This window comes from Hylobates moloch, unplaced genomic scaffold (genome assembly GCF_009828535.3).
Source record: "Hylobates moloch isolate HMO894 unplaced genomic scaffold, HMol_V3 SCAFFOLD_2, whole genome shotgun sequence".
Taxonomy (NCBI): Eukaryota; Metazoa; Chordata; class Mammalia; order Primates; family Hylobatidae; genus Hylobates; species Hylobates moloch.
Genome location: NW_026652277.1, coordinates 57,654,792 through 57,674,680, shown reverse-complemented (window position 1 = coordinate 57,674,680; position 19,889 = coordinate 57,654,792). Strand labels below are relative to the sequence as shown.

Sequence of the window (19,889 nt, the reverse complement as noted above, 5' to 3'; positions counted from 1 at the left end):
AGCACATACAGTGGATACTTGCAAATATGTGTGCATCGTCAACAAGCCAACAAGGGTAGATCTCTACATTTATTCACTCGGGTATATATAAATATATTTATATATTTTTAGACAAAGGGTCTAGCTCTGTCACCTAGACTGGAGTGCAATGGCGCAATTCCAGCTCCACTGCAACCTTGGCCTCCCCGTCCTCTTACCTCAGGCTCCTGAGTAGCTGGGACTACAGGCTCACACCACCATAGGCAGCTAAATTTTTTTATTTTTTGTAGATATGGGGGGTATTCCTATGTTGCCCAGGTTGGTCTTGAACTCCTGAACGTAAGTGATCCTGCCATCTTGGTCATCCAAAGTACTGGGATTACAGATGTGAGCCACTGTGCCCAGCCTCACTTCTATTTCTAAAAGGAGAGAGAAATCTTAGATGGCCTTCAGTTCTCTCAAGGTTGATTATGGTAGAAAACTAGCATGTCTATTCTATAAACCATTTTCAAACACTTCTTATGCCAGTATAAGGCATATTGGAGTACTGCTTCCAGATTAAAATACAAACCAGAGCCTCTAACGTTTGTCCCCAAAACCAAGAAGGGAACGAGAATGGCAGGCCCCTGGTAGCTTCCACATTTATCCCTCTCCTGTTCCCCTCTGGATTCTCTTCTTTTGTTCTTGCCACCATGGTTGTTACATTCAAGTGTTTTTGTTTTTGTTTGTTTGTTTTGAGACGGAGTCTCTCTCTGTCGCCCAGGCTGGAGTGGAGTGGCGCGATCTTGGCTCCGCCTCCCGGGTTCACGCCATTCTCCTGCCTCAGCCTCCGCAGTAGCTGGGACTACAGGCGCCCGCTACCACGCCAGGCTATTTTTTTTTGTATTTTTAGTAGGGACAGGGTTTCACCGTGCTAGCCAGGATGGTCTCGATCTCCTGACCTCGTGATCCACCCTCCTCGGCCTCCCAAAGTGCTAGGATTAAAAGCGTGAGCCACTGCGCCTGGCCACATTCGAGTTTTTTATGGCTCTATTTATTTAAAAACTCCCTCAGTGAAGTATAAGATGTAGTAGAACTTTCAAAGGCATTTTCTGAATACTCAAGGACAAAAAGGAAAGACACTAGGTAAAAGAGGCACAAACCTCATGGTCCTATTTCTACCACCCTGGGTCTGCTCTGTTTGCCCGTCTCCTCTCAGGACCTTCCACCTATTACCCAGGTACCCTGCGCAGACGTATCGGTCCCTTGGTGATTAAGACGTAGATCACCAGAGCGCTAGATTCCCAATCTGCCACCCGCTAGGGATCCTATTTGTGTTCTGGATCTGGTAGATACCTCTTCTCCAGGTAACTAACATCTAGAATGTCCTTATCCTTGAAGGAAGACTTACTTCACCCTGCCCATTTATGACTCTGTACTTGATATATGTCAGCTTAGTAGCCTTATCACACATATATTAAAATACACAAAACTATGCACACATTTAAAGAAACAGGAAGGCTGATTATGATTTGTTGGGGGTAGTTGTGAAGAGTCACTTGCATTCCTTAGCCTGAGAAACTCCTATTCCCCTGAAATCTGTGGTCACAGTCAAAGATGTGACATTTCCTTCACATGAAAACTGACCTGAGAAGGTGGATGAACACTCTTTGTTGTTATCTGATGCATTTACAGAGGCAGTGTTTCAAGTTGGTAAGTGCGTAGATTCTGCAGCTAGATTGCCTAGGTAGAAATCTAAGTTTTACTACTTACTAATTGTGTGATTGAGGACAAGTACATTAACCACTCTGCATTTTTCTTTATCTACAAAATTTGGAGAATAAAAAATTGGAGTTATTGAAAGTGTTCAATAACTGAATATACCTATAGGTATACAGTGCTGGAGACATAGCAAATGCTCAGTAAGTGTTAGCTGTTGTTGTTGCTATTATTATTATTAATGAAGTACTATATGCTGCACTAATTAGGCCGTCCTCTCCAAAAGCAGAGTTTATATGTTTGTACTTGGACTATGTAAATCAAAGATCTCAACTAATATTCCAGTGCAGTGCCAGCTGTTCCAGCAAACCAATGTGCCAATTAAGAAAATATTCAGCTGAGCCTACCAAATGCCTAATTTGAAAAGGTTAATAATGTGCCAACTCAGATTTAGCGCAAGAGTCCAAAAAATGCTCAGTAACAAATAGATGTAAAGTCTCACCAAGGACTTTATTTCTTCCATAGAAACTTTTGCAAACTGGTGTGTTTCAAAAACTCAACTCTGCTAAACCTTAAAGGTCAGGACCCCAGAGCTACAAACTTGAGATAATTCAGTTAATAACTTAGGAAAAGACAGGTCATTTTGTCTGAATGCTCCAAGACAATAGCAATCATCAATAATTGCCGTTTAATTTAACTTCAGCATTTGACCTCAGTCTGATTGTGCTTGTGTTTTCATGAGAAAAATATTGGCCAATTATTATACTGTTTAAGCAGACTTTCTTAAGCAATAATTTACCCTAAGGGGATTATAGCACCCCACCGGAAGCAACGGACAGCAACATTTTTTAAGTGTTTTCAAAATGAATTTGACTGTCTTAAATCTAAATGAAGGACTCCTGCAACAACAGTTACAACAGTTTGCTTCCCTTTGAAAGTATCCATCACTAAAATTAGGCACATTAGTTTAGAAATCAAACTTATTTGTCTTGTTCATAAGATATCGAATGAAGCAGTTGCTTGGAAAAATTGATGTTTTATGTATAAGACAGTGGTAATTCTGAGAAGAGGTGGGCAGATAGTGAATGTCTGCTTTATCCAATGTTTGCTTTTTACTTAGAAATACAGAGCTAATAGGTTGTCATCTAGTTAATGTGCAAGCCAGGCAACTATTCAGTAAGACTGATTTGTGTATGTAGTTCATGACAGTTCTTTTTTTAGTTACAGCTTAAATTATTTAAATGAAAGGGTTGATGTAACATTGTATTTTCTGATGTGTGAATCTTCAAATGTTCCTCATAACCCTTTACACCAGCATAGCCAATTTCTTTCACCTGTTTTAACATGGCTTATAGGTGTTGGGAACTTTGCCATTGTATAAGTAATAGAAATGTTTAAAATGAAATAGACAGTTATAGAACTTGTCTCATCTGTGCTTTTCATTGGTGCAGGATGGTATGGTGTCAATTGAAAATAGTCTCAATTTTCCTTTGGCTAGTATTGCCGAATTTAGCAAATAAAAACAAAGGTTGTCCAGTCAAATTTGAATGTGAAATAAACAGTGAATTCTAAGTACGTTCCATGCAATATTTGGGACATACTTAGACCAAATCTTTCTTTGTTGTTTACCTTAAATTCAAATTCAAGTGGTTGTCTTGTTTTTTAACTGCCAACCATACTTTTGGCCTTTCATCTGCAGTTCATTTATGCAGTGACTTTGATACAGGATTAGCTTTATTTTGAAGCCTGCCTCATAGGGCTTTAGTTACCCTGCACCATTTCATTAGAAATAATCTGTTCATGGGAAAACATGGAGATTTAAGAGCAGCTCTCTGGGTTAGCAACTATATGGATTAGGATTTAGAGGGAGCATTCACGCCAATGAGATATTTTGATTCTGATTATATATCCATTAACTGTGTATTTCTGAACATTGATGAGATTTCTATAGCCTCCCTAAATGACTTTAACCCCCTTTGACTCTTCCTTTATATAAAAAAGTATATTTTTAATGGTAGCAATGATCTTGCTATAGGGGCTGGGACTCAAAGCCTTCCAGACTCTTTTTTTTTTTTTTAAAGAAAGTTATGATTAAGACTGAAAGCTTTGAATTTCAGTGCTGTCTTTTGTGCCAGGATCTTAAGAAATCTCACAAATATTAATTATATAAGGTTTACATAATCCCTGCTGGATAAGTCTATTGGTATCACTTGGAAGCTGTGGCTATATAGAGCCTGAAGCAACATATTAGATAGAATTTTAAGACAGATGTTTAAAAAACTCCTTTGATCAATTGAACTGTGATGGATATTTGTACCTTTTATACCTAAGGCAAAAAATCTGTGAATACCTTACTGTTAAGTGGAAAAAATATTAAGATAAATTACCAGGTGTGATATTTAGAAAACATGTCTATTCAATACAAAATAAGGTGAGTGGTGGAATACACCTTTGATGATAACATCTTCCACTTACATTCCAAATTCCAACATTTGATTTTCTTTTCAATGAACAAGGAAATAAGGACCTGGGAACTTTAGTGCAGGTGTTGAACATGAAAGGAATTAGATGAGAGAGAGTTTTGTTTATTAGTTTTTGTTTTGTTTTGTTTTGGCCATGGTTATAAACTTGGAGCTACCATTCAGACTTCCTAGAGGTTAGAACACCTTATATTTCCTAATACGAAGTTAACAAAATACACGTTACCTTTTACATTGTGATATTTTTACCAGGGGTAGTACACAAGCATAACTTCATTACTTACAGAGTTTATTCACCCACTATTGTATCCATAATGGATAGTTATTGGTCCTCTATCCTTTATGACATGGTTTTACTTTTGTAGGAAAAGCTTTTGTGATCTGTCTTAGTTCATCCAGGCCGCTATAACAGAACACCATAAACAGGGTGGTTTATAAACAATATTTATTTCTTACAGTTCTAGAGACTGGGAAGTCCAAGATCAGGGCATCTGCAGGTTCTGCATCTGGAGGGGGCTGTCTTTCTGGTTCACTAGCTGTGTCTTCCTCATGTGGTGGAAGGGGTAAGGCAGCCCTCTGGGGCCTCTTTTATAAGACACTATCCTCATGATCTAATCACTTCCTAAAGACCCCATATCCTAATACCATCTTTACCTTGGAGATTAGGATTTCAACATATGAATTTTTTTCAGAATGCAAATATTGAAACCATAGCACAATCCCACAGATAGACAGCAGATAGATACCTTAACTAACTGGTGTTGACCATTATTTGATTGTTAAAACACTCCATACTATAGGACTCTTGCTTTGTACTGTAATTGGATTCTTCGGGAAGAACAGTAACAATTATTTTAAAGATTAAAGGGTGTCTGTTTATTTAATATGTTAGCTACAATGCACTGTCTATATGTATTTACAGGGATGTTTAAGATCCCAGTCATTCTACTGAGTTAATGTAATGTGTCTTATTAGGAGAGGATTTCAGTATATCTCAGAATTACAACATGAGGTGACCTCACTGCCACTTGTTCATCAGAGGGTCCTAAAGACAATCTGGTGGATTGAAGATGTCTTTCTTGGCCTTGAAAAGAGGCAAGTTATTGGTAGATCACACACTCTACTGATCATGGGAATTCTTGCTATTAATGAACTTTGCTGACTGAAAGGCAACATCAAGACATATACTTCTTACCACATTCAACTAGTGGGGAACCCTAGATGTTTTATCTTAAAAATTACAATGTTGATGGAAATGACATTCAGGAGGAGAGCCCAGATATTCTCCTTTTTGGAGACCTATTCAGATAGGTAAGAGCAGAAGAAAAAATATTCATCATTTACATGCTAGGAAATGTTGCTGGGGGCAGGAAGTGTGATATCAAATTACATGCAGAAACGTGGTAAGAAATGCGCAGTAGGCAGAGGCAGTGGCTGTTTCAGAATTTCTGCAAAAATTACAGAGGAGAAGCTGAGGGCATAAAGTTTCATGAGACCAAGAAAACATCAAATGGCTGAATCAGGGGAGAAGGAGGAGGATTAAAATTATTTTGGAGTACTAAGGCTCAAACCAACACTAGATGCTACTGCTAGATATGAAAAATTCATTTGATTTCATTTTTAGAGGAATAAGGGATGCCTCTTCAAATTTATATGAATATAATATTTGTTTTAGTATGCCTCCTTAGTTTTGTGAAAAGTTACAAAGTGAGCCTTTTAGATGAAATGATGTGTTAGACTTTATGGTGGGTAATTAAGGTAATCATGAAAGGGGGTGAAGAATAGGAAACTTCCCTGCGATGTAAAGATGAAAGCAGCTACATGGTTTGACTCAGTTAAGAAGGGCAAAGTGGTCTGGGGTTGCTTACTTCCAGGCAGCCTTCCTAGGACTGCTTTTCAAAAACAATCTGATTATGAGAAGACTCTCCTTTAGATGCTCATACGAAGAGAACCATAGCCCTGATATTTGTCAGATGATGAAGGGATTTGTGTTATTTTACATGAGAAGCAATATGGTGTGCTAACAGAGGCTTTAGAGTAAGATAGACCAGCAAGGAATGCCAACTCTGTGCTCTCAGTTTCCTTCCTTGTAGGGTTATGACAATATACATAGAGTGCCGTGGGAGTAAACATTCAACCAGTCTCTATCAAGTATGTACACCAACAGGCAAAGGATTTATTTTATTTTACTTCATTTGCTTTCTCTGTCTCCCACTACGAGATTGTAAGGTTCATGAGAACAGAAATGGTGGTATTTTTTTCCACTGTTGCATCCCCAGCATATAGAACAGAGCAAGAAACATAGTATGTGCTTTATAAATTTTCATTTAGTTAATTTTTAATTGAGAATCTACATGTGCTAAACACTGTCCAAGGCTCTGGATATACATTAATGAACAATGACAAAACTCTACCCTCAGGGAATTTACATTCTTTGAGGATGATAAATTTTGACTTAGTCAAAGGGAAATCAGTAGTTGAATATCTAATAGTTATCTCAAACTCAACATATCCAAAACTGAGCTCCTAGACTTTCTTCCCCTACGGGGTTTATCTAAAGCCTTCTCCATATCAATGAATGGAAATGCCACCTTTCTAGTTGCTCAGACTGCAAATCGTGCGTCATCCTTGAATCCTGTTTTTCTCTCAACACTCCTCATCCCAACCTTCAAGAAAGTCTGTCTGCTCTAGTTTTAAAATATGTACAGAATCCAACCACGTTTTGCCACCTCAGTTTCTCCCACTCTGGTTCAAGCCACTACTGTCTTTCTCTAAGAGCACTGCCTTGGCCTCCTCTCAGATCTATTTGCTTTCACCCCTCCCCTCTTAGGTCTGTTTTCTACATAGCATAGCAACAGCGAATTCATTGGAACTATATCAGTCACTGCTCTGTTCAGAGCCCTGCAATGGCTCCTCATTGTTCTTAGAGAAAAAGCCAAAATCTTAGAGTGACCATCAAGACCTCCATGAGCTGGGGCCTCGTTGCTTCTTGAATCTGATCTTCTACACTCTTCTTTGCTCACTCTGCACCATCCACAGGACTACCAGAAGAACATAGTAGCTAAATCCTCTGTCTGGAATGTACTTTGGAGTCTCCAGATATCCATATGACTAATTCCCTCACTTCCTTAAAACTTTTGTCAAATGTCACCTTCTCAATGAGACTTACCCTGACTGACCTCTTAAAATTGTAGTCTGTTCCACTTGCCAACACCATATTCCCAGTGCGTCTTATCTGACTCTTGCCTCTACTTTTTCTTTAAAGTATATCTTCCTCCATCCCTCCTTACCCCTCACTAAAACATAGCTCTAGGAGGACAGAGATTTTGTCCCTCTTGTTTGCTGTGGTATCCCACTGTGTTAGAATTCTTTGTGGGCACATGTGGGTACTAAAAATCTATTTGTTGAATTGGATGATTAAAATACATTTCTGAGGGCTGGCAAAATGAAGACTTAATTCAGATTTTGCCTTAAATGACCCAAAAATGAGACATTGGCAAACTTGCTTACTATCAGGTGCTTATGTCTAGTGCTTCCAAAAAGCTGTAAAAAAAAAATGAGTCAGGCCTTTAGTCTTCATTGAGGATTACAGAAGCTAAACTTGGAAAATCAGCTATTTTTGAGCTATACACATACAAAATTTTTCTTCTTAAAATGTAAGCTTTATTTGGTGCCATAGACATCATTTAAAAATAGCTGAAACTTTAAAAACTCCCTGGATAATTAAGAAAATGTCACCTTTGAGCTCAGCTAGGGAAGATAAAGATACCTTCACCATCGGAGCATTTTTGAGAATTCCAAATAACTAAAGGTAACCTGGTGATGAAAAGTGACTTGAGTCTAAGGGAAGCACAATTGAAAGCTACCCAGTTAAGTCTGAGAAATTTAAGTAAATTAAGATGATGAGTGGTAAAGTTATAAGTTAGTCACTAATAAGCTCAAGAACAGAATGGGAGTTTTCTTGACCTTAGAGACCCTGTGCTACCTTCTTTGGTTATTCTGAAATATGAATTGTGTTTTATACTAAGCAATGGATAGAAGGGATGCAGAAGTCTTGCCTCAAATAAAATCTGCACCTTAGCTGAGGTCGGGGAAGGAAGCACTTGTCATCTACCCAGCAGGGCTGACACCTCTTGATGTGGCTGGTGTTAAAGTCCCCAAGGTTGGCATATCCCCCAGCTACATCATGAAACAAATACTCATGGTACACACTGGTTTACTCAAAATAAGAATGTTTAATTATTTTTTGGCTGGCAAAAAGAATATGAGCTTAAAAAATAACATGCTTGCCTTGCAGTCTTAGCAATCGTGGTAAAATTTAATATTATATCAACTTGAAGAGCAACCTATAAACAAACCAAAGAAGAGGATGACACTTTGTGTTTATTTAAACTATTTGCCTTGCTTGTTCCATTTGTCCATTCTTGAGAAGGGCAGGTTCTCAGCCATCTTGACGTCAGCAGCCTTGACTGTAAACAGAGGTGTGGCCCCAGACAGTAGCTCTGACCTGTGCTGGAGGCCCAGCAGAGAGCTGTGTCTGGTCTTGTGCTTGTCGTGCTGGAGGACAGGTGACCACAGCCCCACCTCTTCTCCCATGGGAGTCACCATGTTCTCCGAGTGAAATGAAAAGCAGGGCCTAGTTTCTCACCGGAAGGAAAAGAATTGCACATCAGCAAGAGCAGGCAGGCTTTCAATGCCTCCAATCTCAAAGACAAGCATAGCTGCTCAGCAAGTGAAAATGGTTCCATCACTGAGAATAGAGTTTCAGATTGGAGGGGTAACAGAAAAGAGGAAAGTGTGGTTTTTGAGATTCAGAAATTTACAGCCAAGATTTCAGTTAAAAAAAAATTAATGTCATAAGAAACAGCTGTCTCTTGTTTCATGACGGTTTTTTAAAGTCACATTACACAGAAATAGATAAGAATGTATCTGTCACCTACCCATACCTGATTCAAAGTACTGTTTGTTTGCTTGTTTGGGTTAAGGACTGTTTTTAATAAAAATAAGTTAGAAACAATGTAAATGTCTAACAATAATGAGCTGGTCAGATAAACCAACATAAATTCAACATTCATACTGGGCAATATTAGGCAACTGCTTAAAATAATGAAATGGTCCATGATGTACTGACATGCAAAAATGAATACAGTATATTGACATAATATATTGTAACTTTATATTTCACAGTATATTGGAAAGGCAAGCTACAAAATTAAATGTACGTTGTGTGCGCCTGTGGAGAAAGGGTTTAGAAGGATACAATGGTATCTGATGAGTGAACATTGGGTCACTTTTACTTTCTCTCTCTCTCTCTTTCATTGCCTGAACTTTTAATAAACAGCTTGTATTCCCTTTACAATTTTAAAAGTTGAGATATTATGAATAGTATTAATCACTTTTTAGCAACAGTTAATGTGGCTATCGTGACTGCTAGATGGCTATTTTGATCTTAAAAATCTTGATTCGAAATTCATTCTGCTGGAGCCCTCAAAAATAAGATTTTAGAGAAGCAAATAACCTCAACAACGTTTACCGGGCATCACTGATGTAATGGTTAGAGAAGGTTCTGGGAAGGAATTGACTTAAAGAAATACTCCATTTTCTAAAACCAGATGCTACATAAATCATTGATCAGGATAACCATCTTGCATAGTATTTTAAGGCACTCTGTCCTAACTGATCAGTATTTAATATACTTTGTTAGTTTTTTAGATCTCCTCTCTTTGTCACATATGGGAGCAATTTCTTAAAGCAGTATTCTAAGCTCTTCTAAAATGAAAGTGGCCAATACAGATATCAAAAAAGAAAAACAGCCCTCAGAAGGATATACAACTTATTTTTCTTTTGGCAACATTGAATTTCTTATATAATCTTTTCAACAAAACAATCAATAAAATGTGGTGTAGGTAAATGCTGGAGGATATGTTATTAATACTCTATGACATTATCAGAAAGCAGCACAGGTGTGACTGGGGAGAGGGCTGGAGCAGAACTGACTGGAAGTTTTAGGGGTGATTTAGGCCAACCTCTCACATTATAGATAAACCTAGATATTTGGGAGTGTCACATTTTTAAATTTTTAGTTTTACTAGGTATCACACATTGCGCTACGTTCATTTCATCTGCCACTTCATCTAATCCTCTCACACCCTAGAAAGTAGGCAGTACTATTCCCATTTTGCCGTTCAGGTCACTGAGATTCAGAAGTCAAGTAATGAGCCACAAATCACGCAGTAGATAAGTAACAGAACTGGACTAGACGTTGAACCCAGGTCTCTAATTTTTTACCCGCCTCTGTCCCCATTCCCTTGAACTACCAAATCAGTTGCTAAATTCTCTTGCATAAATGTAGTCTCTAGAATTTTTCCCAACTTTGATTCTCTTCCCCATCCCCACAGCCTTGGTTGAGAGCCTTATCATCTCTTATCAGTAACTCCTAAATGGTCACCCCTTTTCTTCCCACAGTCTCTTGCCAGCCTTGGGACTCATTTAGGCCATGCCAAAGTGCCTGCTGTCTTCCAAAGGAAGAGGATAATCTTATAGGTGCTGAGACTATGGTTTGTAAATTTTATTTCCGCTAAAAAGAATGAAGGCTCCTTGGAGAAGTGGCTAATTCCAGGTCTGGGTTAGGAAATATATAAGATGAATCTGGAATATCTTGTTAGACTGGATAGTAAACATATTCTCAAAGAATACTAGGATCCTGTCAAAAGGACTCAAAACCACTTAATGAGGCACCAACTGGCCAAAGCTGGGGCAATTTGAGCATTGATGATGATTATAATTGTAGTAGTTTGAAACACATTAAATACGTTTAAACTCATAAGTTCACAATAATGCCAAAAACAAAACAATAATAATCCAAAATTCATCGACCTTCACTGGAGAATGCTAATAAGCAACACATTATTTTGAAAACATAATAGATGAGTAGAAAAAAATCAGGTTTTTTAATTGATTTATTTATCTAAGCCTGCCTTTATTTTGTGAAGTGTACCATTGAGTGACCAAATATTAGATGATGGGATAATTTTCTCTATAGGGTTATTCCAGCTAATAAATGAAGAAGGCATGGAAAAAATAGAATATCACCATATTGCGTTACCTACTGAGTTAGTGGGCTTGGGTACTAATCATCTGTGGTGGCTGCCAACACCATGGAGTGTGATGCACTGAGGTACTACATCTCCTAATGGAGGAATGCACCATCCCCTATGAAGCAGTCTTGCCAAATTGAAAGAAACCTACATCTGATCAAGCTTCTACCTCCAACAGTCAAGTCACAGGAAATACAGAGGACTGGGGAAGATGTTGAATAACACTGTAGGGATGATATCAGCAAACTCCAGACTATGGAAAACTCTATGGGAAAAATAACCAGGTTTCTTCAATAAATGAATTGCAAGGAAAAAAAAGAGATTGAGAGAAAGATTGACAGAGGTAGGAGGAATTTATAGACTAGAAAGAGACTTAAGAGACATAGCAGCCAATCACAATTATGAACTTTATTTGGATCCTGAATCAAACCAAAACTGCAAAAATAAATGATGACATTTATGAGACAATTGTGAATTTTAACACTGACTAGATATATGATGACATTAAAGTATTGTTCATATTTTCAATATGATAATAATATAACCCTTATGTTTTCAACAACCCTTATCTTTTAGAGATACATACTATTTTATTTATAGAAGAAATGCTATGATGCTTAGGATTTACTTCAAAATAATATGGGAGTGGGAATATTATAGGAAAAATGACTGTGAGTTAATAATTGCTGAAACTGGCTGAAAGGAACATGGGGATTCATTATACTCTTCTCTCCTACTTTGCAGATGATTATGTTTTTCCATAGTTTTAAAATGAGTCCTCTAGACCTCCTAATTGCTTGCAAAACAAGTCCACAGTGTTTAGCAAGTGGCTTGGGATCTGAACTAGAGGTAGAGCAAAAAAAAAAGGAGGTGCCTCTTATCATGGTGTGAAAGGCCAGAGAAGCAGAGAGGTCATTCTTGTTTGGAAAGTCTTCCCCAAGGAGACTGCTGGACGCTTTCAGGCCTCTCTGCCTTTGCTCATGCCATTTCCTCATTCTAGAATTCCACACTCCTCCATTCTCTGCCAACCAAAAGTCTCTTCATTTTGCAGGCTCAAATTTTTCCCTGTGTTCTTCACATGTCAGCCCTACTAGTCTTTCAGCTTTTAGAGAACAGATCATGTCTCAGCTTCATATCCCTTCCTCCCAGATATGAGCACATACATGGCAAGTGCTCCATGCCTGTCAAATTGAACTGCAGAAACTGAGGCTCAAAATGTGGACTCCAAGGTCTCACAGCTAGTTAGTGAAAGAACTTAACTAAAAATCTCATGTAAACATTAGTCCCCTGACTTCAGGAACTCCAAAGCCTCTTCAAGCTTGTTCACCAGCATTCCTTTCCTTGAGAGTTAAGATTTAAAGGCTTTATGATCTCTGAGAGAAGTAACACATTAACTTAGAGTAGCTGAAGGTTATTATCCATTACCATGTACTGGCATGTAGAAAAGCACAGGCCCCGGGCGAGTGGCCTATAAGACAAATACATCTTATAGGGAAGAGGAAAGTGGGCTGGAACCTGCAACACCACTTGGATCAGGAATCGCACAGTGAGAGTCATGGTGAATGCCCTGGACACGAAAAAGACACAGGGGAAACACAGGAGAGATGACAGGGTCCAGGAGATCCAGTTGGCCAGTTTCCTGTGATTACACATCAGCAAATGAAATTTGAAAAGGCATTATAGGCCAGGTGCCATGGCTCATGCCTGTAATCCCAGCATTTTGGGAGGCCGAGGAGGGCAGGATCACGAGGTCGGAAGTTCGAGACCAGCCTGGCCAACATAGTGAAACCCCGTTTCTACTAAAAATACAAAAAATTAGCCAGGCATGGTGGCAGGTGCCTGTAATCCCAGCTACTTGGGAGGCTGAGGCAGGAGGATCGCTTGAACCCAGGAGGCAGAGGTTGCAGCAACCCAAGATCATGCCACTGCACTCCAGCCTGGGTGACAGAGCAAGACTCTGTCTCAAAAAGAAAAAGGGCATTGTAATCACTTTACAGACAAGCTTGTTATATTTGGGCAATCATCATTACCTGAACATCCTTATGAAATAAAATTTCACTCTAGACAAGTGAATTCAATAGGGATTGTCTTTTAAAAGATCCATAGTTAGTTATCCAGTACTAGCCACAGGGGAGCTTTCCATAAGAAGGAGAAAACCCATGTTTCCTCTGAAAAAAAATGCATCTATTTGGTTTTGGTACTTAGTAAGAAATGGGCATGAGTTATATCTCTGTATAGGTCAGTTTTCTTTCTTTTTTTTTTTTTTGAGATAGAGTCTTGCTCTGTCACCCAGACTAGAGTGCAGTGGCACGATCTCAGCTCACTGCAAACTCTGCCTCCCGGGTTCACACCATTCTCCTGCCTCAGCCTCTCGAATAGCTGGGACTACAGGTGCCCGCCACCACGCCCGGCTAATTTTTTGTATTTTTAGTAGAGATGGGGTTTCACCGTGTTAGCCAGGATGGTCTCGATCTCCTGATCTCGTGATCCACCTGTCTCAGCCTCCCAAAGTGCTGGGATTACAGGCGTGAGCCACCACGCCCAGCCTATAGGTCAGTTTTCTTATTTTAATTTTGCAGTTCACCGTTTAACCTTTGAAATGTGTTGTTAGAACGTAGCCTAGGCAAGGCCAATAAACATGAGTTGTCATGTTTGAAATGTGTTACAGAAGAGAGCCTAGACAAGGCAGTAAACATGAGATGGCAAACATGTCCTATGGAAATGAAGGTGGCATCAAATAGAGGCACTCCCTGTGGTTGGCCTCTTACTCTTTTTATTTTTTATTTTTCAACATAATCCGCTTCTGCAACAGAAAAAGAGTGACAAAGAAAGGAGTTTTGTTTTGCTCTTTTGGTTTATGTCACCAAAAAGATACTTTTTTTTCCTTTAATCTTGGGACTCTGGAAATCTTTCCTGGTGTTATCAACCAAAACTAGAGGAATTTAGAAGGAAGTGTGCCCTCCTGGGTAGAAAGGGAAATGTGTCTTCTCAGTTGCCCAGAAGCAGAGGTTATCAGTAAGTAAGTGTCCTATCCCCAAACTGCTGTGAGCTGTCTACCCCTTTGAACTATGCCAACTTGCCAAGCTTTGGATAAATATAGATTAGCTATTGTCTGGGTTTCCTGAGGCTGCCATAACTAATTACCATAAACTTGGATAGCTTAAAACAACAGAAACGTATTCTCCGACAGTTCTGGAAACTGGAAGCCTGAAATCAAGGTTTCAGCAAAGCCATACCTCCTCTGAAGCTCCAGGGGAGGATCCTTCCTTGCTTCTTCTAGCTTCCAGTGACCCCAGGCATTCCTTGGCTTGTGGCTGTATCACTTCAGTCTCCACCTCTGTCTCACATGGCCTCCTTTCCTCTCAGTCACTGTGTCCAAAGTTCCCTCTTACAAGGACACCAGTCATAAGGCCCATTCTCATCTTTACTCAATTATATCTGCAAAGAGCTTATTTTCAAACAAGGTCACATTCATACGTACTAGGGGTTGTGATTCAGCTTATCTTGTTGGGGACCATGGTTCAACTTATAGCAGTTATATTAATTTCACATCTCAATCATGTTCATGAAAGACTCCTCCCCACAGATAAAATAAGTTATGAACTTAATTGATTATAAATTACTTTTATTCAAGATAGCATTCACTATCACATCAATTTTTTTTGTTTGTTTCCTTATTTATCTACGTATTTATTGCTCTTCATGAGACTGTTTAAATCAGGTGTTTCTCAATCTATATTTTAGGCATTTGGAGGGGGATTTTTTTTTTTTTACATGGAGATGGCATTTCTGGTTCCTGACCACTAAATACCAGTAGCATCCTGCAGGCATTGTGACAAGCAGGAACAAAGAAAATCAGGAAAAAGAAAAGAAACGGAGGAAAGGATGGTGGTAGGAAATGCCGTCACACATTTCCAAACCATCTGACTCTTTGAAAACAACAGTCTAAATTGATGAGACTTTTAATGTCGCTCCTTGGAGACTCACAGAGAATGGGCTGTGCTGAGCAATAGCAGCCGTTCTGGTAACTCAACCAGCCTGTAGGTTGTCAGAGGCCTCTGGGTGATTCCAGAGCATTCTGACTAGGACAAGGATAGTAGCAAGTATACAATGTTAGAGACAAATTTCAAAGGCACCATTTCACTTCTCCTCTGCCGTATTCAATACTCTATTGTTTACAACACTGTATCATTTACATCACCATGCCTGCAGTAAAGTCAGGAAGAGTATAGAGAGAGCAAAAAGTTGCAGGAGATGAAAATAGCCTCCTGCACTTTTTTAGCGTTGCTCATTGCAATGTAGAAATGATACTTTTCCTTTGTTTGCATGCAAGGGAGGACATGACCCACTTTCTATTTTTTTTTAATTATACTTTTAAGTTCTGTAGTACATACGCAGAACATGCAGGTTTGTTACATAGATATACATGTGCCATGGTGGTTTGCTGCACCCATCAACCCATCATCTACATTAGGTATTTCTTCTAATGCTATCCCTCCCCTAGCTCCCCAACCCATGACAGGCCCCAGTGTGTGATGTTCCCCTCCCTGTGTCCATGTGTTCTCATTGTTCGACTCCCACTTATGAGTGATAACATGCAGTGTTTGGTTTTCTGCTCCTGTGTTAGTTTGCTGAGGATGATGGCTTCCAGCTTCCTCCCTGTCCCTGCAAAAGGACATGAACTCATCCGTTTTTAAGGCTGCATAGTATTCCATGGTGTATATGTGCTACATTTTCTTTATCCAGTCTATCATGGATGGGCATTTGGGTTGGTTCCAAGTCTTTGCTATTGTGAATAGTGTTGCAGTAAACATACATGTGCATATGTCATTATAGTAGAATGATTTATAATCCTTTGGGTATATACCCAGTAATGAGATTGCTGGGTCGAATGGTAATTCTAGTTCTAGATCCCTGAGGAATCATCACACTGTCTTCCACAATAGTTGAACTAATTTACGCTCCCACCAACAGTGTAAAAGCATTCCTATATTTCCACATCCTCTCCAGCATCTATTGTTTCCTGATTTTTTAATGATCACCATTCTAACTGGCATAAGATGGTATCTCATTGTGGTTTTGATTTGCATTTCTCTAATGACCAGTAATGATGAGCTTTTTTTCATATGTCCGTTGGCCACATAAATGTCTTCTTTTGAGCAGTGTCTGTTCATATCCTTTGCCCACTTTTTAATAGGGTTGTTTGTTTTCTTCTTGTAAATTTGTCTGAGTTCTTTATAGATTCTGGATATTAGCCCTTTGTCAGATGGATATATTGCAAAAATTTTCTCCCTTTCTGTAAGTTGCCTGTTCACTCTGATGATAGTTTGTTTTGCTGTGCAGAAGCTCTTTAGTTTAATTAGATCCCATTTGTCAATTTTGGCTTTTGTTGCCATTGCTTTTAGTGTTTTAGCCATGAAGTCTTTGCCCATGCCTATGTCCTGAATCTGAATGGTATTGCCTAGGTTTTCTTCTAGGGTTTTTATGGTTTTAGGTCTTACGTTTAAGTCCTTGATCCATCTGGAGTTAATTTTTGTGTAAGGTGTAAGGAAAGGGTCCAGTTTCAGTTTTCTGCATATGGCTAGCCAGTTTTCCCAACACCATTAAAAGGATCTTCTTCTCAGTTCTGTGTAAGTATTACTGGATATGGGAACATAAGAAGTTACAAGAATCTTTCACTGAAATATATAGAAAATGTGACCTTCTAGGACAGTGGTTTTCTGTTCGCCAATGTGAAAAGTGTGTGTTTATGTGTGTGCGTATGTAAAAATGTGTATATACATATATTTGTGAGTGAGATATACATTTTCCTCTTTCCTTACCTGCTTCCTTCCTTACTAAAGTAATTAGAAGTCTTTAAAAGAAGGAGACCAAATAGCATTGAAATGATTTCTTAAGAGAAAATTAACATTCAATAGAGCATTTATTTGGCCATTTATTTGGCTCTGTAGCTACCTATTTCATGTTCTTTTGGAATCACAGCTTTCCTTATATGTCATAGTGAAAATCAATATCTGAAACTTCTTCCTCTGGAAAAAAATATAATTTCTCTTATAGGAGATTTAACTACTTAAATAGTTCTGCTTATACAGGTAAGAGAAATATTCTAAGAAAAAATGAGAGATCTGCTGTCTAAAGCCTTTATTGATATGAGTTATTATTTAAGGAATAAAACAAATTAAAGCTCTGATGCTGCAAACAAAGCTCCTTGATGAGAACTGAGTTCACGCTGAGATAAAAAGTTACAAAGCAAGAGAACAGCCTCATTATATTTTTAAAATTCCAGGGAAAGTCATTGCTTTGCCAAAGCAATGTGGCAAGACAGCCTGGGACCCAACATTGGTGCCCAGGAGGCTAGGAGTAAAGAGCTTTAGAAGCTTTGAATCTTTTTCTAAAACAATTAAGATTAAAGGACTTAATCAGGAAATCTGAGGTTATATAAGGGGTGAACAGGTCAACCAGCTCATATATCTGGTTTGGGGCACATGCTTTGGATGACCAAACTTTTCCATGGAAGATTGTACTTTATGATAATTCTTCCAGAATGAAAGAACTGACAAGAAACATTAAAGTTTGAAAAGCGATCCCCACCACTACTGACATCTGAGAACATCCTGGCCTCTCCAGAGACATGTGACTGAGGGAAGCAGGTGAGCGAGCTTGGGCTGCAACCCCAGGAAGAGGAAGAGAAGTGGGTCATGCCTGGTGAAGTGGCCTGTCTCTCTTGGCAAGTCAAGCTGACTGATTTGGAGGCTACAGACACTACCTTGGCTGGCCTGGCCACCTCACAACCTCCTCTCCAAAAGTGACATGTACTACAACTTAAGATATTACATGGCACCTGAAGCAAAAACTAAGAGTAGATACGCAATAAATCTTCTGAAGCTCCAAGTCTCGATATCCACAGTAAATTATTCTTAGTGAGAAGAGAGCATTCACTATTTCAGCAAGAACTACCCAGGAAGAACCAAAAGCCTTCTGAGATGGTATGTGAAGGTACAGGAATTTAAGGAATAGACCCAATTTTTCTTTTACTTAATCAGCGTTGAGTTTTTGGGTTTCTAAGAGGGCACAGGAAACTTGAACTGGAGAAGCAAGGTTCATTGGCATGTGCCAGTTAATACTTCACTAAGTCTTTACTAGTAAAAATGATGACATTTATCTTCTTTCTTAAGCCATGTCTATTCTGTTCCAACTTTACCAAGAATGACAGCTAGGATTTGAAAGTGTGCCTATGTTCTTTGCTGAGCACTTACTGCAAAGTTTCTAACAATGTAAACTTGACCTGTGTTTGACTCATAATGCCCAACAAAAAAACACTGCTGTTTTGAAATTATAGAGATAGCAAAGTGTAGATTGAATCTCGCTGTACACTCAGTGATTCTACCTGCTCATTTTCTTTTCACTTATGATGCTGATGGCCCATTCTAGCATCGTGCAGCATCATGTTCAGAAAACACCAATCAATCCTGCACCTGTGGGAGAGCAATTTCTGCTGGTTTCAATGACAGTGGAAAAGTAATAGGTCTCAAATCCCATCAGCAATGAGAATGTTGGTCCTCTTCACCAAGGCTCCTAAATGTGCAAATTATATTGTTTATGCATTTTCTTGATCTTATTTTTATAAAAATAAGAATATTTATAAAAAAAATTATAAAAAATATTTTATAAAAATAATGCATTTTTCTTAGCATCAGACTTCAGCAACACTTGATTTTTCTTTTTGATAAGGAATTTGACAGAACCTAGGCAATTAGCTGGGAGCTGTGTAAATTCAGGAAACCTGATTAACAGATCATAATTCACCTAAGAATTTAGGTTTAAGCCATGGTGGATAAAGTTTCCTTCTAAAAGTGTTTGGCAATTTGGCTTTAAAAGGAGCACTAGATTAATTCAGTCTGTGCTTTCTTGCCATATGACATCATTTCAAGATATAAATTCCATTTATATTATTGAAAATGTATAAGATATTCATAAGCTTATTTTGATTTAACAGGGAGGATAAATGAAATGTTCTGCTAATGAACATATTCCACATAACTAAGCTTACTCTATATAATGTAGACTGCAGATTTTGAAAAATGAAAAAAAACTCATTAAAGCTATATTTAGCAGTTGTGGTAAGGTCACTGATAAGCTCCCTACCTCCAGTTGTCATCTGTTAAATAAGAGGATGAAATGAGATGATCATTAGTGTCTGCTCTTCTTTATGATCTGAAATGGATTCTTAACCTGAGGTCTATCTAAACATAAATGAAACACAAATGAGCATCAGAAAGCCCACAAAACACCTGAAATTGTATCAAACATTATGTATATGTACTTATTTGCATTTTTTTCTGGGATGATCCATAGATTTTATCCAAGACCTGAACCTTGTGCCCCTAGTAAGGTTAAGAATATCTAACATTGATTCTGTGATTAATTTAACTGTTAAGTGATGTAGCCTTTCTTTGAAATTTCATAAGCCTCCTCAGGATATCTAGTACTGGCTTTAGTTTTTTTGGCCATAACTTCCATCACGTAGATCACTCTTGCATGAATTCATCTCACCCTCAGATCACCCTTGAAGGCAGACATTGTCCTCTCAAGTTACAGATGAAGAAATGGAGGGGCAGAATGCTCAGGTATGTCA

At 38.5% G+C, this 19,889-nt stretch overlaps 1 protein-coding gene across 3 annotated transcripts in view; it reads left to right on the top strand.

The window, feature by feature from the left end:
- PARM1 (prostate androgen-regulated mucin-like protein 1) overlaps positions 1-19,889 on the top strand; it is a 173,814-nt gene that overhangs the window by 52,822 nt on the left and 101,103 nt on the right. The window contains exon 2 of one of the 3 annotated variants that reach the window (XM_058433907.1): positions 19,814-19,881. The exons of the other annotated variants lie outside the window; for them this stretch is intronic. The gene's annotated coding sequence lies outside the window, so the exon portion shown is untranslated. The remainder of the gene's footprint in view (positions 1-19,813; positions 19,882-19,889) is intronic. 3 annotated transcript variants of the gene reach the window in all.